We start from the raw sequence: 26,921 nt of genomic DNA, 5'->3' as shown, positions 1-26,921 counted from the left end.
GTTAGTGGAAAAATTGTAGACTCCCCGCCATTGCCAGCAAGGGGGTCTGGAGGAGCGCTAGGAGCTCCCTCAGCGCGGGGCGAAGACTCGCCGCCAAGCACTATTTCTGGTATTGAAAGCCAACAAAATGCATATTCTGAGGTATCTACAGTGCATTTTCCTGCTATTAAAAATTTTTATTTCAAAAACCTAATGTGCTTACTGACTTAGAACCTCCCGCGCCGCTTGGTGCATTTGTCGTCAAGCTGTTTCCATAAAAATCTGTCACTGGTAATGTCTGAAGCCTCTTCCCACCTGCTCTAAGGACCTCCATGAAAGTGTGGCGCCTAATTGTAATTAAAAGGATTGTCATCGCAACTCTTATTATTAGTCATTCATTTTGTCGGAGAACATGTCCCGCAAACCTCATGCGACACTCTGTCACAATCTTACTAAGGGGTCGACTCCCAGTTCGGCATAGGATTTCCTTGATTTAGACCCGATCTCTATAACTGACTCCTAAAATATGTCTTGGCCATATTTGTTGAGCCACATTTAGTGTTTTTCAATTTCGCAGATGACTATTTACTGCACTTTATTATTGGAGCCCTGTCACTGGTAGAAACGTGTAACCTCTCTTGAATACGCTCTTGGAATTAGGTGACTGTAGTTTGCTTTAGATTTTATATCGAAAAGAAAAGTTTTATCGTCAAAATCATTTGTTGGGGGTTTTAAACTAAAAAATCTCTGGAGTGTTTTTGTTTTCTTTTTAATTCAAAAGCTCATTTAGCTACGGTCATAGAATTTGGTAACTGTAGTTTGCTTTAGAATAATATTGAAGATAGAGGTTTTTCACCTCAAAACGCTCTGTAGGGGGATTTTAAACTCAAAACCATCTGGAGGAGAGGGGTTTAAACTCAAAACGCCTTTTGGCAATGCTCATTGCATTTTGAGTGCGTAATTTGCTTTTTTTTATATTGAAGATGTATTTTTTAGCTTCAAACCCCGCTGGCGGTGGGTTTAAACTCAAAACCCCTTTGGCTACGCTCATAGATTTTAGGTGTTTAATTGTATTTTTTAGCTTCAAACTCCACTGGAAGGGAGTTTAAACTCAAAACCCCTTTGACTACTCTTATAGAATTTTGAGTGTCTAATTTGCTTTGTTTTTAATATTAAAGAGATATTGTAAGCTTCAATTCAAACCCCGCTGAAGGTGGGGGGGGGGGGGGGGTTAAACTCAAAACTGAGTCAAAACCCATTTAGCTACGCTCATAACATTTTGAGTGCATAATTTGTTTTTTTTTTTTATATTCAAGATATTCAGGAGGTATTTTTAGCTTCAAGCCCCGCTGAAAGTGGGGGGTTAAAACTCAAAACTGATTCAAAACCCTTTTCGCTATGTACACAACATTTTGAGTGCGTGGTTTGATCTTTAAAAAATATTTTAGAGGTATTTTTTAGCTTCAAATCCTACTGAAGAGGAAGGGGGGGGGGGGCTTAAACTAAAAACCCCTTTGGCTACGCTCATATAATTTTGAGTGTGTAATTTTCTTTTTTTATATGGAAGAGAGGGTTTATTGTAAATTTTGAAGGGGGTTTTAAAACCAAAACCTTCCTTAACTGTGCTCTTGGAATTTGGGGATTGTCGTTTGCATTTTTTTTTTGTTTTCTTTTATAGAAGAGGGGGATTTAACTGCAAAACCCCTGCTGTATGGGCTTTTAAACTCAGAACCTCCTGGTAGGGGGTTTTAAACTCAAAACCCCCTTGGTTGTGCAGGGGAAAGTGATGGTTTAGTATTAAAATCTCACCTAAAATAAACAAAATCAAAGCAAAAAATCAGTCACCAAATTCCGATCCCCCCTTCCCTGCGGGGGGGATTTCATTTCGGGGGTTCAACCCCCACCCCCCTGGCTACGCCCATGTAATGCAACCACATTTCTTCTCATCGCTTTCTCTTCTTTTTTCTCTATTACTTTATTTTATTGTGATCAATTTTTAGTAAGAAAATTCATATTACATATTGTATGCACCAATATTTAAACCGTTTATGAAACATATATTAAAAGCAACAAGTAGCTAAGCGATTCCAATTTTGTTTAGTGTTTCTTCTTCTTAACTTGATATTAAATAATATTTCTATGACTGTTATTATATTTTTAGGTTAATCTCTTTTCAATTGTTTATGATTTAATACTTGTAAATTATGGTAACTTACAAATAAAAACATATTTTAAAAAAAAGCCCACAAAAGAGGCAAGATGGCCCATAAAAGAGGCACATAAAGCCCAAAAAAGAGGCAAAGAAAAGAGGCCCAAGGATTCCTATGATGATAAAGCTAAAACTGAATAGCGCAAATTCTGAGGTTTCCTTTCAAAAAAAAAAATCTGACGTATTTATAAATGATAGTTAAAATAAATCTAAGAAAAAAAAAAGAATTTCAATGATATCCTCAACATTTAAACTCAGACTAGAGACCCAAAAACTACTTAAGGAGATCTCCACTCTTGTCACCCTTTGAGTAGTTTGAACTGAGTGCTCTCTACTACCAAGGTTGTTAACTTATTGACAATCATTCCAGTATTATGCCAACATTTATTTTTGTAATATTTTTTTCCCCACTGATTCTGTAATTACTTTTTGTACGAAAATGCTTTTACACCTTGTTCGTAGCTTCATATTGTCACACAATCTTTATATTTACATTGAACATAACTACTATGTTGCCTCCCTATAGCCTACATATCAAATGAATAAGTTTTAATTGAAATTTTTAAAAAAGTGATTAAAAAAATGAGTTATATTAAAAAATGAAAAAAATCTTCATGCTCTTCATACACATACTTATAGGAGTTCTGTACTTTTATAGTAAACATAGTGTTTCATTATATATACATCTTTTGTAACTCTAACAGGCCCCAGAGGTCCCCTGATGATATAGGATGGAGGTCATTTGTCTTGGGTCCTTAGGGGAAAAATTGTTGCAAAAAGTAATGAATTCCTTAGGGGAAAAATTGTTGCAAACAAGAATGAATTTTAATAACTCATAAGCCCTTAAATTATTTTTGAGTATTTGATTTGAGGAAAATTTTCAAGATTTAGGTAAATTGACTTCGACATCATTTTTTGGCTCTTGCTGTCATCATTTTCTGGACCTTTGCTGCGGTCTACTCGACGTTTCATGATGAAAATCATGGAATGTCTTTTTAAAACTATTTCCTTCACAAAATTTGTTTTTATAAAATATTCTTTGTATTATTATTGATATAAAATAATATGTTATGTGTTTTCTTTTAAATAAAATTTTATATTTAAAAAAAAGGAGGCCCAAAAAAGAGGTGAAAGAAATACCCCAAAAAAGAGGCAAGAAAAGAGGCCTAGGGCCAAGGATTCCTAGGATGAAAAAGCAGAAATGAATAGCACAAATGCTGAGGGTTCCTTTAAGAGAAAGTGTCCCTATATATGACTGTGATAGCTCATCAAAAAGACACACAAAAAAAGGCAATGAAAAGAGACCTTTATCCCCTAGGAATCTTATGATGAAAAAGCAAAAACAACAAAAAAACAATACTAATATATTGTGTCTGTATAGACATGGCAATGCACTGCAGGAACGACAACCAAATATTTATGTTCAAATTTAAGGCAGTTGTGGTTCTTGGCAAGGAGTATAAGCCGATTCACGCAGGCAACTGTTTATGGGAATATAAACAGATCGAGGCAGTTTGGGAGGAGAATAATAGAGTAATGTCGGTTAATGCAGTGGGGGTGCAGGCTTCCCGAGGGGGTGACACATTGGTGGCATAAGGATTTAACTACCAGATGTTAGTTCACCGTTGTGAGGTGCCAGTTAGGCATATTTAATGCTCTGATTTCATGTGTTGAATATATTGTTTTTGTCTATAAACTAGAGTCTATAGTCTAATTTTGAAACATTTAGATTATATTTTATATGACTCTCACCAGGTGGCATATTACTTTGAGTTTAGTGGTTTAAAAAAAATAATTTTTGTTTGTTGCGGTGTAAGTTGTTCTGAATATTTTTCAGAAGGACAGTGTTTATAAAGTTACACATCCCTCTAAATACATACCCCGTTTTTTCCCAGTTCTAATTACAACACATATGTAGTTTTGTCAAATAACACAACTTTCGTTTTCTGTACACTTTTTTTTAAAACAATGGAAAATGAGATCAATTTTATTCACTTTCAAGTGAAGCACCTATTTCATACATTTTAACCCATGCTGATGCAAAGCACGTCTGTTTGTACTGTAGTCAGTGTTAACTATCTGGACAGAGAAAGGCATAGCCCGCTACACTAGAATCAGACTGCTGCGCTTCCTGGTTACGGCCACATTCTTATACACAGGCGGATCTTGGAGGATAACTGATGATCTCCAGAAGAGAATCCTAGCATTGGAACTAAGATGCTACAGAAAGATCCTAGGGGCAGGGCAGGTCTTAGGCCACTGCAACCTATGCGGCCGCAGTGGGCCCCGCACTTTCATAGGCCCCGAACTATTTCGAGGTGTATATTATTAAATTAAACCATTATAACTTATATTACAGGGTTTCCCGCGGCCTCATGATTTTCCACGGGCTCGTGGAAATCTCCTAAAATCACAAAAATCTCCTGAAAAATAGACAAAATTGTCATATTGAGGTGTCATTCTATTACTATTTTTATTAGTATCTTTCCAGAGCTATACAGACGGGAGCTCATCACTCCTGGCAGGACAGGTCTGTTAGGAAAGAGGCCAGACAAAAGGCGCATCCCCCCCTCCCCGGGACATAGGGGTTGTGGGATAGGCTAACAACCTGTCCATGGAAAAAAAAATAGTGTTACAGAAACCTTTCCCCTATGCTAAATGCAATTCTTAATTGTAAAATAATTAAAGAATCGTAATATAAAATAGTAATATACACTACTATAGAATGCCTGAATTCAGCACTTATCTGATATAAAAGGCAGTAAAACATGTGAACTGACAGAAGCAGTGGAACATGTGGACAGAGGCTGTAGGACATGTGAACTGACAGAAGCAGTGGAACATGAGGACAGAGGCTGTAGGACATATGAACTGACAGAAGCAGTGGAACATGTGGACAGAGGCTGTAGGACATGTGAACTGACAGAAGCAGTGAAACATGTGGACAGAGGCTGTAGGACATGTGAACTGACAGAAGCAGTGGAACATGTGGACAGAGGCAAAAGGACATATGGACAGACAAAGGCAATAGGACATACGGACAAACAAAGGCAATAGGACATACGGACAAACAAAGTCAATAGGATATACGGACAAACAAAGGCAATAGGATATACGGACAGACAGAGGCAATAGGACATACGGACAGACAGAGGTAATAGGACTTACGGACAGACAGAGGCAAAGGGACATATGGACATACAGAGGCAATAGGACATACGGACAGACAGAGGCAATAGGACATACGGACAGACAGAGGCAATAGGACATACGGACAGACAGAGGCAATAGGACATACGGACAGACAGAGGCAACATGACATACGGACAGACAGAGGCAACATGACATACGGACAGACAGAGGCAATATGACATACGGACAGACAGAGGCAACATGACATACGGACAGACAGAGACAACATGACATACGGACAGACAGAGGCAACATGACATACGGACAGACAGAGACAACATGACATACGGACAGACAGATGCAATATGACATACGGACAGACAGAGGAAACATGACATACGGACAGACAGAGGCAACATGACATACGGACAGACAGAGACAACATGACATACGGACAGACAGAGACAACATGACATACGGACAGACAAAGACAACATGACATACGGACAGACAGAGGCAACATGACATACGGACAGACAGAGACAACATGACATACGGACAGACAGAGGCAACATGACATACGGACAGACAGAGGCAATAGGACATACGGACAGACAGAGGCAATAGGACATACGGACAGACAGAGGCAATATGACATACGGACAGACAGAGGCAATATGACATACGGACAGACAGAGGCAATAGGACATACGGACAGACAGAGGCAATATGACATACGGACAGACAGAGGCAATATGACATACGGACAGAGCATAATACGGACAGACACACACGGGTGTGAAATAAAAAAATAACAGACAATTTAATAATACGATTCTAAATACAAAGACACTGACAGAGACACGGAAAGACTTTTAGAGACAGACAGACAGACAGACAGACATGGTAGTGGACCCATACAATTCATGAAACTGGACGAAGTGTGAGGACACTTCTGGCTGGATACGAGAGCACTCCTGCCTTTGCCCAGTCCTGCCCCTCATATATTGATCCAGAGTCCTCACTGAAGATTGTTTCACATCCTCAGATATAATTGGACTGATATTGTCAGAAACGGCCATTTAACTAGAACACTGGACTTTAACGGCAGAACTGACCTTGGTCTCGTGTATCTGTGACCTTGCGCTTAATGATATTGGAGTAAGACAATGAAATGTTTCCTTTTTTTGTTACAAAGCTTGTATCAACTCTCAGGTCTGCATGTCTGGTACAAGTCTTGGTACACGTTAGTACTCCCACTTCCCACTCTCAGGTCTGTATGTCTGGTACAAGTCTTGGTACACGTTAGTACTCCCACTTCCCACTCTCAGGTCTGCATGTCTGGTACAAGTCTTGGTACACTTTAGTTCTCCCACTTCCCACTCTCAGGTCTGCATGTCTGGTACAAGTCTTGGTACACGTTACTTCTCCCACTTCCCACTCTCAGGTCTGTATGTCTGGTACAAGTCTTGGTACACGTTAGTACTCCCACTTCCCACTCTCAGGTCTGCATGTCTGGTACAAGTCTTGGTACACGTTACTTCTCCCACTTCCCACTCTCAGGTCTGCATGTCTGGTACAAGTCTTGGTACACTTTAGTTCTCCCACTTCCCACTCTCAGGTCTGTATGTCTGGTACAAGTCTTGGTACACTTTAGTTCTCCCACTTCCCACTCTCAGGTCTGCATGTCTGGTACAAGTCTTGGTACACGTTACTTCTCCCACTTCCCACTCTCAGGTCTGCATGTCTGGTACAAGTCTTGGTACACTTTAGTTCTCCCACTTCCCACTCTCAGGTCTGCATGTCTGGTACAAGTCTTGGTACACGTTAGTACTCCCACTTCCCACTCTCAGGTCTGCATGTCTGGTACAAGTCTTGGTACACGTTACTTCTCCCACTTCCCACTCTCAGGTCTGCATGTCTGGTACAAGTCTTGGTACACTTTAGTTCTCCCACTTCCCACTCTCAGGTCTGTATGTCTGGTACAAGTCTTGGTACACGTTACTTCTCCCACTTCCCACTCTCAGGTCTGTATGTCTGGTACAAGTCTTGGTACACTTTAGTTCTCCCACTTCCCACTCTCAGGTCTGTATGTCTGGTACAAGTCTTGGTACACGTTACTTCTCCCACTTCCCACTCTCAGGTCTGTATGTCTGGTACAAGTCTTGGTACACTTTAGTTCTCCCACTTCCCACTCTCAGGTCTGTATGTCTGGTACAAGTCTTGGTACACGTTACTTCTCCCACTTCCCACTCTCAGGTCTGTATGTCTGGTACAAGTCTTGGTACACTTTAGTACTCCCACTTCCCACTCTCTGAGCAAGTTACAACTTTGTATAATTATTTGTTAACGAAGACGATACACAATCAATCAATTAAAATTAGTTGAAAAGTTAATTAAAAGTGAATACACCAATACTCGGCTTTGACACATAATCTGATCGGAATGGATACACCTCCTTGAGTCCTTATTACAAATACTCATCCCAAGAGGTTCTAGAGCAGGGGTTCTCAAACTGTGATCGCGACCCCCTTGGGGGTCGATTGACGATTTGCCAGGGGTCGCCAAAGACCATAAAAAAAATAGATTGTTATTGTCTATGCATCTATTGCTGTATGTGTGTGTGTGGGGGGGGGGGGGTCGCGGCAGAGTGGTGGATTGTAAAAAGGGGTCGCCGAGCATAAAAGGTTGAAAACCGCTGTTTTAGAGTCTACTGATAATCTGCTGTACTGGGATAGGCATATTTTGACCAACAAAACAGCATTATTATTATTATAGAATGTACATTTTGGTTTCTAATAGTTATAATGTTTTTTGTTTGGTGTAATGCACACATTTTAAGACAAATTTCCATACGGACAATAAAGATTATTATTATTATTATTACTCATAAACAGAATTACCCGATGTAAACATGTAGAAACCTATAGCCTACCAGTGCATGCCCTTCATGTATGGGTGATTACCCTTAGTATTGCAAACAGAAGTGTAAGACGAGTAAACAGGTCAGAAGTCTCCTCTATGTCACGGTGTTACTTCACTGACCTGGAATGTGTGGGAATTTAACTTTACAACTAAACAAAACTTATGCCCACCCTTCAATAAAATCTAAAAATAAGAGCCAAAGTAAAGCATCCGTATAACTTTTCATACCAGGGGGATTTGAACTAGTTTTGGGGGAGGGGATTTTATTTCGCCTGCAGCGCCGATTCCCTACTGGACTTCATCGAAGGTGGGGGAGATTGAGCCCCTGTCGCTTGTCTAGTCTTGTATAGACCCAAGAATGGGTAACTGATCTAATCATAAGTGACCATATCGTCCTTTATTTTTCACGAATCTAGTTAGTATCTAGTATCTACCGCTTACACTTTATTTTTTTTTCGGTTTTTAACTTAGACCTGACCTTGAACTACTAAGAAATAGTAAATGACATATTAAAACCTTTCAGTGACGTAATCTGTCTGTATCCGTCAGTGCAGTGACGTAGTCTGTCTGTATCCGTCAGTGCAGTGACGTAGTCTGTCTGTATCCGTCAGTGCAGTGACGTAATCTGTCTGTATCCGTCAATGCAGTGACGTAGTCTGTCTGTATCGGTCAGTGCAGTGACGTAATCTGTCTGTATCCGTGAGTGCAGTGACGTAATCTGTCTGTATCCGTCAGTGCAGTGACGTAATCTGTCTGTATCCGTCAGTGCAGTGACGTAATCTGTCTGTATCCGTCAGTGCAGTGACGTAATCTGTCTGTATCCGTCAGTGCAGTGACGTAATCTGTCTGTATCCTGTTAGTGCAGTGACGTAATCTGTCTGTATCCGTCAGTGCAGTGACGTAATCTGTCTGTATCCTGTTAGTGCAGTGACGTAATCTGTCTGTATCCGTCAGTGCAGTGACGTAATCTGTCTGTATCCTGTTAGTGCAGTGACGTAATCTGTCTGTATCCTGTTAGTGCAGTGACGTAATCTGTCTGTATCCTGTTAGTGCAGTGACGTAATCTGTCTGTATCCTGTCAGTGCAGTGACGTAATCTGTCTGTATCCTGTCAGTGCAGTGACGTAATCTGTCTGTATCCGTCAGTACAGTGACGTAGTCTGTCTGTATCCTGTTAGTGCATTGACGTAATCTGACTGTATCCTGTCAGTGCAATGACGTAATCTGTCTGTATCCTCTTAGTGCAGTGACGTAATCTGTCTGTATCCTCTTAGTGCAGTGACGTAATCTGTCTGTATCCTCTTAGTGCAGTGACGTAGTCTGTCTGTATCCTCTTAGTGCAGTGACGTAATCTGTCTGTATCCGTCAGTACAGTGACGTAGTCTGTCTGTATCCTGTTAGTGCATTGACGTAATCTGACTGTATCCTGTCAGTGCAATGACGTAATCTGTCTGTATCCTCTTAGTGCAGTGACGTAATCTGTCTGTATCCTCTTAGTGCAGTGACGTAGTCTGTCTGTATCCTGTTAGTGCAGTGACGTAATCTGTCTGTATCCTGTTAGTGCAGTGACCTTGTTATGATGTAGTTTCATTCCATGGACTTTATTGTATTCAAGTCGATTCCGTCGGTTCAATTGACACCGATACTGTTAATGGTTGAAATATCGATTGGATTCGTTTAAGCTTTTCATTTGATTTATTATTCTATGCCAGGGATTCTCAAACTATGATATGCGTTATATTAGGGTAATCAGAGGTCCAGATTTGGACACGGAATTACTAAAAGTAATTTTACATATCAAACATGTGTAAAGACATTGGGTTGGAAAAGAAACAAAAGAAAAATGGAAGTTCGTGTTAGCATCCTTAGACATTGACCTAGCTTATCGTGAAAATCTCCGATCAGGTAACAGAGAAGACTTTTTCTTTACAGATGTCTGATGAACGGAGCTTCAATTAATAGTCATTAGAGTTCACTTTAAGACTTATGGATCTTGACATCTAAAGGTTTGGCCAAGATCGTGAAGAGTTTATAATATTCATTCTTACACAGACTTGAAAATACACCTTCTTTCAATACTAGATAATACTCATTCTTACAAGTACTCGATAATACATATCTTATAATACAAGATACTGCTTGATCTTACAAATACTCGATAATACTCTTTCCTAAAATACTAGATAATACTCATTCTTACAATACTACACAATACTAGTGATGTACACTCACGAAAAGACTACGAATTCCCCCCTCCCTCCAATAAAAGAACTGTTTCTATATGAGGTACCTTAAAAAGCTTTTTCGTTCTACATTATAACGTCACCCCCTGGTTGTCTTCCAAACAGTGGCGTAGCTAGAGTAGCTTAGCTGGAGGCGGGGGGGGGGGGTCCAATTCGAAAGTCCTTCCCCGGGGCCCCCACTTGAGGGGGGGGGGACTAATGAATGTCCTAAATTTTTTCCTTAAATATTAAATATTACGCCACTGCCATGTAATCTTGCTATTCACGTGGTGTCCAAAAAACTAGACAGCATTGAGCTAGAAGATGTTATAGATGACCTTTGCGCACAGAAAGCACGACGTGAGGCGATATGAATTAAGATTTGTCACTAATGCATCATTAATATAGTCAATGATAATCTTTATATTAATTGTACTTATAAACTGTACCAATATGAATTTCGACTTACATATTTATTAAGTACATTATCGCATGTCATCATGTCGATCGTCAAAATGCAGGGGCCCAAAGAAGGCCAAGCACCCAGGGCCCGAAAACCATAGCTACGCCACTGCTTTCAAGCTCCTATCCCCCCCCCCCCTTTCTTCTTTCATCTTGCTACACTTAATTTTGTTGTCATCAAATATGCTATCAATGAAACCCTGTTTTTGAATCTCACTCGCAGAGCTATTCCCCCCCCCCCCCAATTTCCATCCTCCTACCTCTTGTCCTCTTCCTAATGAGCACCCTGCCCCCCCCCCCCTATTCCACCCCGCCAAGCGACAGACAAAACGAAGAGAATTCCATAGGGACCATTCCCGCTGTGATAGGAAGGGGCGATAACTGGCGGGGTGTAACAAAAAAATATGTCATTGAAAAGCCAGTTTAAAAAAACAAAACAAACATGTCGTTCCACTCTTCTCAGGTCAAAGGGACATAAACCTTTGGTTATCGGGTACCAAAGGGAGATGATACATTTCTGGGCTTTCAAAAGTTATTGGTAACCCGGATCAACGTTACACACAGACACACACTATGACAACTACGACAGTCATAAAGTCACCCAGCACAGAGACTATATGATATTTAGGTCACGTTATGATATTTCACCAACACAGATCAAGCGTGTAATCCAAACCTATCAACAGGTCCGTGTTTGACACTGAAAGCGGGGTAACTCTGTGAGAGGTGATTGTTCAGGAGTTCTCTGGAGTAATCTTTTCTTTAAAATGTGCTTTCTTGGATTACAAATTCTTACAGTTCATGTGTTCGGATTATATTTAAGTGCAATGTGTTGAGCACCTAGATCTAGACGCGTGTTTAAGCTGTATTACTATTGTTATCCTGCAGTGCACTATGTTTACAAACTAACATAGAAGTGTAATTCAATTAAAATCATTAATTCATGACAGTGTTGTGAACACGAGTTGTAGTAATTGGATAAGGTTTGATAACTCTAATGACAACTAGATCTATATCTAGTAGCTTACTTGCGTACTGGTAAATGTATATAGATCGAATGTTTTTACAAAGATTTTACCGACTCAATCTGTTTGCCACAATCTTGTACACGTTATTTCCACAATCCTGTAGACATTATTTCCACAATCCTGTACACATTATTTCCACAATCTTGTAAACATTATTTCCACAATCCTGTACACATTATTTCCACAATCTTGTACACATTATTTCCACAATCTTGTACACATTATTTCCACAATCTTGTACACGTTATTTCCTCAATCCTGTACACATTATTTCCTCAATCCTGTAGACATTATTTCCACAATCCTGTAGACATTATTTCCACAATCCTGTAGACATTATTTCCACAATCTTGTACACATTATTTCCACAATCCTATAGACATTATTTCCACAATCCTGTAGACATTATTTCCACAATCGTGTACACATTATTTCCACAATCTTGTACACATTATTTCCACAATCCTGTACACATTATTTCCACAATCTTGTACACATTATTTCTCACAATCTTGTACACATTATTTCCACAATCTTGTACACATTATTTCCACAATCCTATAGACATTATTTCCACAATCCTGTAGACATTATTTCCACAATCGTGTACACATTATTTCCACAATCTTGTACACATTATTTCCACAATCCTGTACACATTATTTCCACAATCTTGTACACATTATTTCTCACAATCTTGTACACATTATTTCCACAATCTTGTACACATTATTTCCACATTCCTGTACACATTATTTCCTCAATCCTGTAGACATTATTTCCACAATCTTGTACACATTACTTCCACAATCTTGTACACATTATTTCCACAATCTTGTACACGTTATTTCGATCAACCTGAGACATTTCACAACTATTCCTAATCGAAGACAATACAGGAATCAATTGAAAAAATTAACCAATTAACTTATTAGCGGTAATTAATTAATTTTACGTTCATATAGAAAAGGAGGAAATAAATCTGGTAATGTTGAAAGATATAGCAGTATCTGTGCGGTTCTTTATCTTACATAAGCTTTTGTTTAAAAAAATATTTTTTTTGGGTTAAAAAAATTTAATATAGTGTTACAAATGAACAGTGATAGGTAGAGGTCAACGTATGACCCCGGCGAGATGACACAGCAGCTAGTGTTCCCTGGAATCTACATGTACAAACAAAGACAGGATGTGACGTGTCCACACGTGTTGTTCCAGGGGACGAACAGATCTAAGTAGGGGGACAGTTACTAATGAACAGTGACAGATAAAGGTCACTACGTGTGACCCCGACTTGATGACACTGCATCGAGTGTTTTCTGGAATCTACGTGTATAAATAGAGACAGGATGTGACGTTTCCTCACGTGTTATTTCAGAGAATACTAGCCGTGTTTGTGCAACTTTGGACAAGCGATTAGGGACTCTATATAAGCCAGAAAGTTAATGTGAAAGTCAGTCGTATGGAGTCGTGAGTGAGCCGTTACAGTCGATACAGACGGTGTAAGACGTGTGCGGCTCTGTGGAAGAGAAATGTGTACGACTCGATGCAAGTTAACTAGGGTAGAGTTAACTGGAGTGGACTACTGTCGTTAAAGTCTATACAGCGAACTACAGTGGACTTGAGCCGTTACAGTCGATACAGTCGATGTAAGACGTGTGCGGCTCTGATTCGGTAGACTTGAGTACGACTTGGTTCAGCTTTAGGAGACCTGGAGCGACACTGGGAAGTGTGTCGTTGGTCTGTTCTGTGTAATACGGCTCGAGGAAAGTTGAGAAGAGATGAATTGCAACGAAGTGAAGAGATGTATTGCAACGAAGTATAGCTAACTGTAAACTGACAGATATTGTACAGTCTTCTACGCTACATGTTCAAGTAACGAATTGTTAGAGTTAATAGTCATTAAAGTTATATGAAACTGAAAGTTTAGTCGTCAAGTTCTTTGCTGTGTTTTTATTTATGTGCCAACTAATACATCTAGCCAGAAGATTCAGAAATACGTAACAATTGGTGTCAGAAGTGGGATCTTTCTGGCTAGAATGTGTTCCATCAAACTTCTTAATGAACTTGACATGAAAGAACTTAGACAAGAGCTTCGAGAAAGAGGTCTACAGCTTAACGGAAATAAGGAAACGCTAACAGCACGTCTCAGACAAGCCCTGTTGGAGGAAGATGAGAATCCAGACACTTGCCAATTTGAAATCAAACCTAATACGATGGAGCTCCTGAGAACTTTGCAATACAAAATGAACTCGGTGAAAGAGAGCATTAAGGAGATAGAATCAGAAATCAACACTAGATTTTCTTCATTTAACCAGTTGATTGAAGTCATGAATGAGAATGAACAAATAGCTACCACGCCCAACAAGACTGAAGAACAAACAGATACAATAAAAGATCAAACGAGAATCATGATGAACGAGCTACTGAACACTCAGCAGTATCAGATTGAGTCGACAGATGAAAGAACTACACCATTGATGAACAGCGAACAATTGTCCAACCAAGAATGTGGCGATACAGACAATTACGATAGGGATGCTGGTGATGGTTGTGCTGTCTGTGACTGTGATAGCAAACCAAACGAATGTGGCCCACAAGAAATGAAAAGAGACGGTAGCTGTTACTATTTCAACGAGAAGCAGAATGAGACCGCTGAAGAAACAATAGAAGAGACCTATAGTTTGACCGAAGCTTTAGCTATAGATATACCTGATATGAGTACCTCAACTAGCCAAACAGATCAAGACAACGTTGGGTCTGCGTCCAAGCCTGTTGCTGTGGGCCTTAAAGACTTCTGTCTATCTACCATTGTCTACGAGAGGAACTCGAAGCTGGATTATTGCACCCATGCGTTTGACAAGAACTGTACGTACGTAGCTATGCAAGAAGACTGTGAATGCCAAGAAATACACCAACAAGCTCTAGACTTAACAGAAGCTTGTACAGCTATCAAGGTAGGCGTGAGAAGCCCTGGTGATAGTCAAGGAATTACAATAGAAACTGATGCTAAAGTTGAGGGACCTTTGCACGTTGAATGTTATCAACCTGCCCCACAGTCGAGTCCTCCAGACTCGGATGAAGGTGATGACGTGTTTGACATCTTGCCTTCAAGTGGACTTGCAGCTCATTCGCAAAGCACCCATCGAAGAATAATGCTGAAGCAACTTGTTAGATCAACAGTCTTGATGACTACAGCTATGAAATGCAATGCCTTCCTATGTGCTAAGTCGCTGCCATCAGCATTGATCGACAGGAAAGCAAGACAACGACAACGACATCAACGCAACCAAAGAAATATCAAATGGAGGAGGTGGAGAAAGCGACACATGCAGAGTGCAACGTGGATGGCTCCAACAAGATCAAGATACAAACCCACCCCTTCTCCCACTGATAGACCCCCACCTGCATTTATGAAACTCCACAGCCCATGTTGTTAGAAAACAAGCCCACCACTTCTCCCACTGATAGACCCCCACCTGCACTGATGAAACTCCACAGCCCATGTTTTTAGAAAGATTCTGTCCGGAACCATCAGACCAAAGAAGAAAGCCTTACGAATCAGTTGAAAGTGTGAAGCCACTAATGAATAATCTAAGAACATTCCTCATGAGAATAGGTTGATGAAGTATAACAGAGGTTTTAAAAGAACGCTAATTAAGTCAGAAGCAAGAAGGACAGAAAAGAAGTAGTTTAAGATGTCAGAACTGTAGTGAGTAACCATCTGTGACAGAACTGTACAAGAAGATCAACCCAACATCGTACAAACCCAAGTCAGTTGCTGTTGTTTAAAAGAAGAGCATGTGAATATTGCTGTACTGTGATGAACCTAGTTATCTCTGAAGAAGCTCTGTAAAAAGATGCTAGAAAATGTAAAACGCAGCCAGTTAAGCACGAACTCGTTAGAATGCTGATGAATTTCTCGACAAGAGTGCCCAATGTCGTCATCTGAAGGTCGATGTTTCCATACCAAGATTGATGAAAACATTTGTGAGGAACTGCTGAAAAATGAGGATTTGGCTCCCATTCTTCTATGGAAAGAAGATGGACAACTGCCAGATTGAAAGAACATCTCTGAGAAGGGGGCAACCACCAAAGCTTCCTACTTGATCGTCGATCGATTTCATCAGTATCGTGATGAAGTAGAATCTGTTCGGGACGAACAGATCTAAGAAGGGGGCAGTGTTACAAATGAACAGTGATAGGTAGAGGTCAACGTATGACCCCGGCGAGATGACACAGCAGCTAGTGTTCCCTGGAATCTACATGTACAAACAAAGACAGGATGTGACGTGTCCACACGTGTTGTTCCAGGGGACGAACAGATCTAAGTAGGGGGACAGTTACTAATGAACAGTGACAGATAAAGGTCACTACGTGTGACCCCGACTTGATGACACTGCATCGAGTGTTTTCTGGAATCTACGTGTATAAATAGAGACAGGATGTGACGTTTCCTCACGTGTTATTTCAGAGAATACTAGCCGTGTTTGTGCAACTTTGGACAAGCGATTAGGGACTCTATATAAGCCAGAAAGTTAATGTGAAAGTCAGTCGTATGGAGTCGTGAGTGAGCCGTTACAGTCGATACAGACGGTGTAAGACGTGTGCGGCTCTGTGGAAGAGAAATGTGTACGACTCGATGCAAGTTAACTAGGGTAGAGTTAACTGGAGTGGACTACTGTCGTTAAAGTTAAAGTCTATACAGCGAACTACAGTGGACTTGAGCCGTTACAGTCGATACAGTCGATGTAAGACGTGTGCGGCTCTGATTCGGTAGACTTGAGTACGACTTGGTTCAGCTTTAGGAGACCTGGAGCGACACTGGGAAGTGTGTCGTTGGTCTGTTCTGTGTAATACGGCTCGAGGAAAGTTGAGAAGAGATGAATTGCAACGAAGTGAAGAGATGTATTGCAACGAAGTATAGCTAACTGTAAACTGACAGATATTGTACAGTCTTCTACGCTACATGTTCAAGTAACGAATTGTTAGAGTTAATAGTCATTAAAGTTATATGAAACTGAAAGTTTAGTCGTCAAGTTCTTTGCTGTGTTTTTATTTATGTGCCAACTAATACATCTAGCCAGAAGATTCAGAAATACGTAACAATTGGTGTCAGAAGTGGGATCTTTCTGGCTAGAATGTGTTCCATCAAACTTCTTAATGAACTTGACATGAAAGAACTTAGACAAGAGCTTCGAGAAAGAGGTCTACAGCTTAACGGAAATAAGGAAACGCTAACAGCACGTCTCAGACAAGCCCTGTTGGAGGAAGATGAGAATCCAGACACTTGCCAATTTGAAATCAAACCTAATACGATGGAGCTCCTGAGAACTTTGCAATACAAAATGAACTCGGTGAAAGAGAGCATTAAGGAGATAGAATCAGAAATCAACACTAGATTTTCTTCATTTAACCAGTTGATTGAAGTCATGAATGAGAATGAACAAATAGCTACCACGCCCAACAAGACTGAAGAACAAACAGATACAATAAAAGATCAAACGAGAATCATGATGAACGAGCTACTGAACACTCAGCAGTATCAGATTGAGTCGACAGATGAAAGAACTACACCATTGATGAACAGCGAACAATTGTCCAACCAAGAATGTGGCGATACAGACAATTACGATAGGGATGCTGGTGATGGTTGTGCTGTCTGTGACTGTGATAGCAAACCAAACGAATGTGGCCCACAAGAAATGAAAAGAGACGGTAGCTGTTACTATTTCAACGAGAAGCAGAATGAGACCGCTGAAGAAACAATAGAAGAGACCTATAGTTTGACCGAAGCTTTAGCTATAGATATACCTGATATGAGTACCTCAACTAGCCAAACAGATCAAGACAACGTTGGGTCTGCGTCCAAGCCTGTTGCTGTGGGCCTTAAAGACTTCTGTCTATCTACCATTGTCTACGAGAGGAACTCGAAGCTGGATTATTGCACCCATGCGTTTGACAAGAACTGTACGTACGTAGCTATGCAAGAAGACTGTGAATGCCAAGAAATACACCAACAAGCTCTAGACTTAACAGAAGCTTGTACAGCTATCAAGGTAGGCGTGAGAAGCCCTGGTGATAGTCAAGGAATTACAATAGAAACTGATGCTAAAGTTGAGGGACCTTTGCACGTTGAATGTTATCAACCTGCCCCACAGTCGAGTCCTCCAGACTCGGATGAAGGTGATGACGTGTTTGACATCTTGCCTTCAAGTGGACTTGCAGCTCATTCGCAAAGCACCCATCGAAGAATAATGCTGAAGCAACTTGTTAGATCAACAGTCTTGATGACTACAGCTATGAAATGCAATGCCTTCCTATGTGCTAAGTCGCTGCCATCAGCATTGATCGACAGGAAAGCAAGACAACGACAACGACATCAACGCAACCAAAGAAATATCAAATGGAGGAGGTGGAGAAAGCGACACATGCAGAGTGCAACGTGGATGGCTCCAACAAGATCAAGATACAAACCCACCCCTTCTCCCACTGATAGACCCCCACCTGCATTTATGAAACTCCACAGCCCATGTTGTTAGAAAACAAGCCCACCACTTCTCCCACTGATAGACCCCCACCTGCACTGATGAAACTCCACAGCCCATGTTTTTAGAAAGATTCTGTCCGGAACCATCAGACCAAAGAAGAAAGCCTTACGAATCAGTTGAAAGTGTGAAGCCACTAATGAATAATCTAAGAACATTCCTCATGAGAATAGGTTGATGAAGTATAACAGAGGTTTTAAAAGAACGCTAATTAAGTCAGAAGCAAGAAGGACAGAAAAGAAGTAGTTTAAGATGTCAGAACTGTAGTGAGTAACCATCTGTGACAGAACTGTACAAGAAGATCAACCCAACATCGTACAAACCCAAGTCAGTTGCTGTTGTTTAAAAGAAGAGCATGTGAATATTGCTGTACTGTGATGAACCTAGTTATCTCTGAAGAAGCTCTGTAAAAAGATGCTAGAAAATGTAAAACGCAGCCAGTTAAGCACGAACTCGTTAGAATGCTGATGAATTTCTCGACAAGAGTGCCCAATGTCGTCATCTGAAGGTCGATGTTTCCATACCAAGATTGATGAAAACATTTGTGAGGAACTGCTGAAAAATGAGGATTTGGCTCCCATTCTTCTATGGAAAGAAGATGGACAACTGCCAGATTGAAAGAACATCTCTGAGAAGGGGGCAACCACCAAAGCTTCCTACTTGATCGTCGATCGATTTCATCAGTATCGTGATGAAGTAGAATCTGTTCGGGACGAACAGATCTAAGAAGGGGGCAGTGTTACAAATGAACAGTGATAGGTAGAGGTCAACGTATGACCCCGGCGAGATGACACAGCAGCTAGTGTTCCCTGGAATCTACATGTACAAACAAAGACAGGATGTGACGTGTCCACACGTGTTGTTCCAGGGGACGAACAGATCTAAGTAGGGGGACAGTTACTAATGAACAGTGACAGATAAAGGTCACTACGTGTGACCCCGACTTGATGACACTGCATCGAGTGTTTTCTGGAATCTACGTGTATAAATAGAGACAGGATGTGACGTTTCCTCACGTGTTATTTCAGAGAATACTAGCCGTGTTTGTGCAACTTTGGACAAGCGATTAGGGACTCTATATAAGCCAGAAAGTTAATGTGAAAGTCAGTCGTATGGAGTCGTGAGTGAGCCGTTACAGTCGAGACAGACTATGTAAGACGTGTGCGGCTCTGTGGAAGAGAAATGTGTACGACTCGATGCAAGTTAACTAGGGTAGAGTTAACTGGAGTGGACTACTGTCGTTAAAGTCTATACAGCGAACTACAGTGGACTTGAGCCGTTACAGTCGATACAGTCGATGTAAGACGTGTGCGGCTCTGATTCGGTAGACTTGAGTACGACTTGGTTCAGCTTTAGGAGACCTGGAGCGACACTGGGAAGTGTGTCGTTGGTCTGTTCTGTGTAATACGGCTCGAGGAAAGTTGAGAAGAGATGAATTGCAACGAAGTGAAGAGATGTATTGCAACGAAGTATAGCTAACTGTAAACTGACAGATATTGTACAGTCTTCTACGCTACATGTTCAAGTAACGAATTGTTAGAGTTAATAGTCATTAAAGTTATATGAAACTGAAAGTTTAGTCGTCAAGTTCTTTGCTGTGTTTTTATTTATGTGCCAACTAATACATCTAGCCAGAAGATTCAGAAATACGTAACAATATATATTTAAAAAATTGAAATTGTCATTTGAGTCCCTGTGTGTGTGTGTGTGTGTGTTTATGTGTGTATGTGTGTTTTTGGAAAGGAATGGTTGAGGGGGGTGTCAGGGTGAGCTCATTGAGTTTACGATCGAATAATTTTGAAATGCATTTCATATCAGGAGTGGAAGATAATGATGTCTGTGCTTACCACTACATGTAGCACTGGTTAGCTATTGCTAGATCTATGTTGATCTAGATCTAGCACTGTAGCCCATTGTAGCTGTTATTACATTCCATTACAGGTGTTCTTAATGGTTTATCCTCGAAAATGTCTCCCGGAGATTTAATTGCCTAATTGCCTTTGTGTGTCAGTGTGAAAAAGAGAGAGAGAGAGAAAGAGAGAGAGAGAAAAAAAAATAGAGAGAGAAAGAGTAATAGAGAGAGAGAGAAAGAGTAATAGAGAGAGAGAGAGAGAGAGAAAGAGTAATAGAGAGAGAGAGAGAGAGAAAAAATAAGAGAGAGAGACAGATAAAGAGACAAAGAGAAATTCATACTATTCATACAGTTGAATTTTTTTTACCTTATGTTACTTCAAAAAAAAAAAAAAAGATGCTACGTGCTACGCTTGTCCCTAGGTCAATCTAGTCATTCATTTTAATCATTGACGGCCAAGTCTTTTGTTTTCCTGGCTGACTCAGGCAACCCACTCCTTGCTCTAATAGCACTAGGGAAGAAGGAGGATTTGTAATAATTTGTCTTGTATATGGAACAAGAAATGTGCCTTTGAGCTTTTAGTTGGTTTTAACTACTATAATGCAGGAAACTAATGGAGATCAGGGTGAGTATCGTTGGTAAGAAAATAGATAGGTGTTGGGTTGTCTCTATACAAGTTCGACCACGCTTTCTGGTTGATATATTTGATTGAAGTATAGATCTCTTAGTTGAATTAAAAACATTTTCTTTAATCAAAGCGAGCGGGCTAGTTTCTCACCTACAGAACAGTCATGTACTTACCTGGAGAAAAGAAACGTGTGCTATGAGCCCTGGCACTGTTTTGTCTTGTTTGGTTTGAAAAAGAAAAGGGGGGGGGGAATGAAATAGTTCAAACACAATGCTTTCGGTTACAGCTGGAGTTGTTGAAGAATGGAAAGAAGTAAGGTCAAGGTCTAGGTCATTGTGTTTTCATTGCGTTTGTTTAGACGATCCCAAACTTGATCTCTGTGCTGATACGGGAAGTTGTGGGCCTGTAGCATCAGACAGCTAGTCCTAATTAAACGTGATCCCTGTGCTGATACGGGAAGTTGTGGGCCTGTAGCACCAGACAGCTAGTCCTACTAAACGTGATCCCTGTGCTGATACGGGAAGTTGTGGGCCTGTAGCACACTAAACGTGATCCCTGTGCTGATACGGGAAGTTGTGGGCCTGTAGCACCAGACAGCTAGTCCTAGTAAACGTGATCCCTGTGCTGATACAGGAAGTTGTGGGCCTGTAGCACCAGACAGCTAGTCCTACTAAACGTGATCCTTGTGCTGTTAGGGGAAGTAGTGGGCCTGTAGCACCAGACAGTTAGTCCTACTAAACGTGATCCCTTGTGCTGAGGTAGTTGTGGGCCTGTAGCACCAGACAGCTAGTCCTACTAAACGTGATCCCTGTGCTGATACAGAAAGTTGTGGGCCTGTAGCACCAGACAGCTAGTCATACTAAATGTGATCCTTGTGCTGATACGGGAAGCTGTGGGCCTGTAGCACACTAAACGTGATCCCTGCGCTGATACGGGAAGTTGTGGGCCTGTAGCACCAGACAGCTAGTCCTACTAAACGTGATACCTGTGCTGATACGGGAAGTTGTGGGCCTGTAGCTCCAGAGAACTAGTCCTACTAAACGTGATCCCTTATGCTGAGGTAGTTGTGGGCCTGTAGCTTGTGACAGCTAGTCCTATTAGACGTGATCCCTGTGTTGATACGTGTTGATGTTGAAGACATAGCTTACCTCATAGTGACACAACATCCGAGGAGTTATGAAGATGTATGATTGGATTGTACAAAAGACCGATGTGTTATGAAAAGGTATGATTGGATTGTACAAAAGACAGATGTGTTATGAAGATTTATGATTAGATTGTACAAAAGACCGATGTGTTATGAAGAGGTATGATTGGATTGTACATTAGAACTAGGAGTTATGAAGATGTATGATTGGATTGTACAATAGAACTAGGAGTTATGAAGATGTATAATTGGATTGTACAATAGAACTAGGAGTTATGAAGATGTATGATTGGATTGTACAAAAGACCGAAGTGTTATGAAGATGTATGATTGGATTGTACAAAAGATCTGGACTCTAGTAACAAAATGACACGTGTCTGAAAGGGGGGGGGTATGTTTTCATTGTCTTGATGAAGTGTGCTGTTATTCCTATTGATTGCTCTTTCTTGTCGGTGGTTTTGCACCGCTTTGTAACATAAGAACTGACGTTTAACTTTAGACTTGGGACGGGAGGGGGGGGGGACTGCATGGTTTACTTTGACATTGTGCTCGTGACTTAATGCATCACGTGGTGTGAATGGATGTAACTCTGACCACAACAGTGCTGAGACTTAGAGGAGTTAATTATTAACTCTTTGAGAAGAAGACAATGTTAGAGAGTAAGAGGAGAAATAGACAAAGAGGAGGAGGAGAGAGAGAAGGAGAGATATTGAGAGAAGGAGAGAGATGGAAAGGTTTATACACATTTTATTTTAATGAGAAAAAAAGCAAAAAAAATTGAGAGTACGTGAGAGGATATTTTGTGTGTGTGTGAGAGAGAGAGAGAGAGAGAGAGAGAGTAAGACACAAATACAGAGACAGAAATTTGTAAGAGAGAGAGAGAGAGAGAGAGAGAGAGAGAGAGAGAGAGAGACTAAGAAAGATTAATGTAACGTGACATATAGAAGTGAGAATGAGAAAAAAAGAGAAAGAGAGAGAGAGACTAAGGTAAGAAAACATCTAAAGAGATAAACTATTCACTCTTTAAATGTATTCTGTTATCCAACTAAAGATATTACTGACGTAGGCCTATACATTACTGACGTTGGCCTATACATTACTGACGTTGGCCTATACATTACTGACGTTGGCCTATACATTACTGACGTAGGCCTATACATTACTGACGTTGGCCTATACATTACTGACGTAGGCCTATACATTACTGACGTAGGCCTATACATTACTGACGTAGGCCTATACATTACTGACGTTGGCCTATACATTACTGACGTTGGCCTATACATTACTGACGTAGGCCTATACATTACTGACGTTGGCCTATACATTACTGACGTTGGCCTATACATTACTGGCGTAGGTTTATACATTACTGGCGTAGGCCTATACATTACTGACGTAGGTCTATACATTACTGACGTAGGTTTATACATTACTGACGTAGGTTTATACATTACTGGCGTAGGCCTATACATTACTGGCGTAGGCCTATACATTACTGACGTAGGTCTATACATTACTGACGTAGGTTTATACATTACTGACGTAGGCCTATACATTACTGACGTAGGTTTATACATTACTGACGTAGGCCTATACATTACTGACGTAGGCCTATACATTACTGACGTAGGTCTATACATTACTGACGTAGGTTTATACATTACTGACGTAGGCCTATACATTACTGACGTAGGCCTATACATTACTGACGTAGGCCTATACATTACTGACGTAGGCCTATACATTACTGACGTAGGTTTATACATTACTGACGTAGGTTTATACATTACTGACGTAGGCCTATACATTACTGGCGTAGGTTTATACATTACTGACGAAGGCCTATACATTACTGACGTAGTCCTATACATTACTGACGTAGGTTTATACATTACTGGCGTAGGCCTATACATTACTGGCGTAGGTTTATACATTACTGACGTAGGTTTATACATTACTGGCGTAGGCCTATACATTACTGACGTAGGTTTATACATAACTGACGTAGGTTTATACATTACTGACGAAGGCCTATACATTACTGGCGTAGGCCTATACATTACTGGCGTAGGTCTATACATTACTGACGTAGGTCTATACATTACTGACGTTGGCCTATACATTACTGGCGTAGGCCTATACATTACTGACGAAGGCCTATACATTACTGACGAAGGCCTATACATTACTGACGTAGGTTTATACATTACTGACGTAGGCCTATACATTACTGGCGTAGGTTTATACATTACTGACGAAGGCCTATACATTACTGACGTAGTCCTATACATTACTGACGTAGGCTTATACATTACTGGCGTAGGCCTATACATTACTGACGTAGGCCTATACATTACTGACGTAGGCCTATACATTACTGACGAAGGCCTATACATTACTGACGTAGGCCTATACATTACTGGCGTAGGCCTATACATTACTGGCGTAGGTCTATACATTACTGACGTAGGTCTATACATTACTGACGTTGGCCTATACATTACTGACGTAGGTCTATACATTACTGACGTAGGTCTATACATGACTGACGTTGGCCTATACATTACTGACGTAGGTCTATACATTACTGACGTAGGTCTATACATTACTGACGTAGGTCTATACATGACTGACGTAGGTCTATACATTACTGACGTAGGCCTATACATTACTGACGTAGGTCTATACATTACTGACGTAGGCCTATACATTACTGACGTAGGTCTATACATTACTGACGTTGGCCTATAACAATATCACCAACTTATAGCAGTAGTAATCAAACGAGTTTTGACGTGACTGTTAATAGACTTTAAAAGACTTTTTAACACAATATTCAGCACACACACACACCTATACCCATAAATTAGTAGATAAACCAATGTGAACACTTCCAAGTTCCAACACATTCTTAAACACTTTTTTTTTTTGTTCTTGAAATTTTTATTTGTACATAGTTATAACAAACTCACTGTCTGGTCTACATTTTGAACACGTTCTTTCTCCCACTTCCCATTCTCCGATCAAGTTGAAACTTTACACATTGTTCCTGGTCGAGCGGTATGCGCGCTGGACTGTCGTTCGGTCGTCTCGGTGGTCCCGCTGCCTTCCCCGTCGTCCTGAGGGACTAGGAAGTAGACGTGATAATTGATTCACTCATTTTGTTTGATATCGAAAAGAGGAAATAAATATGACAATATTTAAAAGATACGTCTGTAAATGTAGAGTTCCCCTTAGATATGCTTCATTTTTTAAAAATTTTGCTTGTTTCACTTTTGTTGTGGTGTGTATGTGTGTGTTTCTAACTTTTTCAAACGATTCATTTCCTCTTACAAAGTTAAAACTTGATCCGAGAGTGGGTGTGGGAGAAATAACGTGTTCAAAATGTGTACTGGACAGACAGACAGAGTGAGTAGATATAAGCTTTGTAAACAAAATGCCGCTTTCCCTTCCTAGCAAGTCACACCCCGCGGTTTGATACACGCTGCAATAATTTTTTTTTCATGTACCGCCTTTATCATAAGCAGAGGTTATTGCTGTCGATGGGCGCTCGTTTGCGGGCTATTGATACAAACTGTCATTTAATTCACTAAGCATTATGCTAAATTTAAAGTTGTATTGGTGTAGGCAGTGGCGTAAAAGGAGGGGGAGAATTTGAAAATCCCCTCGGGCCCCCACTTCAGGGGGGGGGGGGCAAATGAGTGCTTTTTACATTTACAATTAAATATTACTCAAAATACAAGGAGCCCCCCAAAAAAGGACGATTCCCCCCCCCCCCAGGTCCCTAAATGATGGGAAATTCCAAGCTACGCCCCTGGGTGTAGGGGCGGCCTTAGATAATTGGAGACTATAGGCGAAGTGACCCGGGCATGCTACCCTGCCTCATAGTGGCGAGATCGTAGGAGGAAACGATTAGGCTAAAGGGTAGCAAAACAAGACTCCTGTGGGGGTGCCTAAGGGGGTGCGAGAGCATCCTCATTGCACTGCGCGGAGTTGTAAAAAAGCTCACACAACCTTGTCACAATCCAGGCGCTGTTCCTCAAGGGGCCGTTACATAAATGGCGTGTCCCGCACGGTTAGCCTGGTATAGAAAAGGAAAATGGCGAGGGTCTTAGTGTACTCGGCCTCTTGCCGCGAGTCTGACCCACCCGACAGACAGAACAGTGTACACTGCTCTCATACAGGCCGGTGAGAGGGAGCTCTTGTTCGCTTTTGCTGGCCTAGAGTTCCAGGATCAGAAGGCTCAACTCTACCTGACAGTTTCAAGAAGAAGAAGAAGAAGAAAAGGCGAAGTGAATTCGGTGGTCCCAAATAAAAATAAAAAGCGAAAAAAAACTAAAATTATGCAATTTATTAAAAACCTAGAGTACTTCAACAATACCATTGAAGAAAGTTTCGTTATTTCTTCTCTAAATTAATGGAGACACACACTGTTCGAGGCTCCATCCAATTCTAGGAACTAGCAGCTGCCTAATTTGCCTATGACTAAGGCCGGCCCTGATTTTCGTCTCTTATGCCGATTTCATCTTTTCTCTATCATTACCTATATTTTTATAAAACACATCATTAAAAAAATGTTTCTTATGCAAAGTTTGAGAAGTATGTGTAAAAACAAAAGTTTTCCTTATATTTACAACCTATAAAGAAGAAAACATAGTTTTATGGCTGCTCTACGTATAGTTTAGTCATTGATAAAATAGCCTTATCTATTTAAAAAGATAAACAAATATCGTTGAAATATCACATATGGCGGCCATCATTATGACAACCTTTAAAAAGAGAACAATTTT

At 40.6% G+C, this 26,921-nt stretch overlaps 1 protein-coding gene across 11 annotated transcripts in view; it reads left to right on the top strand.

Annotated features, from left to right (window-relative positions):
* LOC106057138 (calcium/calmodulin-dependent protein kinase kinase 1-like) overlaps nt 1-26,921 on the top strand; it is a 216,956-nt gene that overhangs the window by 49,935 nt on the left and 140,100 nt on the right. For 2 of the 11 annotated variants that reach the window (XM_056006974.1, XM_056006972.1), the window contains exon 1: nt 11,414-11,966. The exons of 6 other annotated variants lie outside the window; for them this stretch is intronic. The gene's annotated coding sequence lies outside the window, so the exon portion shown is untranslated. Of the gene's footprint in view, nt 1-11,412; nt 11,967-26,921 lie in introns of those variants that run through there. 3 more of the 11 variants (XM_056006977.1, XM_056006973.1, XM_056006980.1) reach the window with 3 other exon arrangements.

The sequence above is a fragment of the Biomphalaria glabrata genome, chromosome 12 (assembly GCF_947242115.1).
Source record: "Biomphalaria glabrata chromosome 12, xgBioGlab47.1, whole genome shotgun sequence".
NCBI classification, from domain to species: Eukaryota; Metazoa; Mollusca; class Gastropoda; family Planorbidae; genus Biomphalaria; species Biomphalaria glabrata.
The sequence above is the reverse complement of the archived record's forward strand: the minus strand, read 5'-3'. Positions and strand labels throughout refer to the sequence as shown.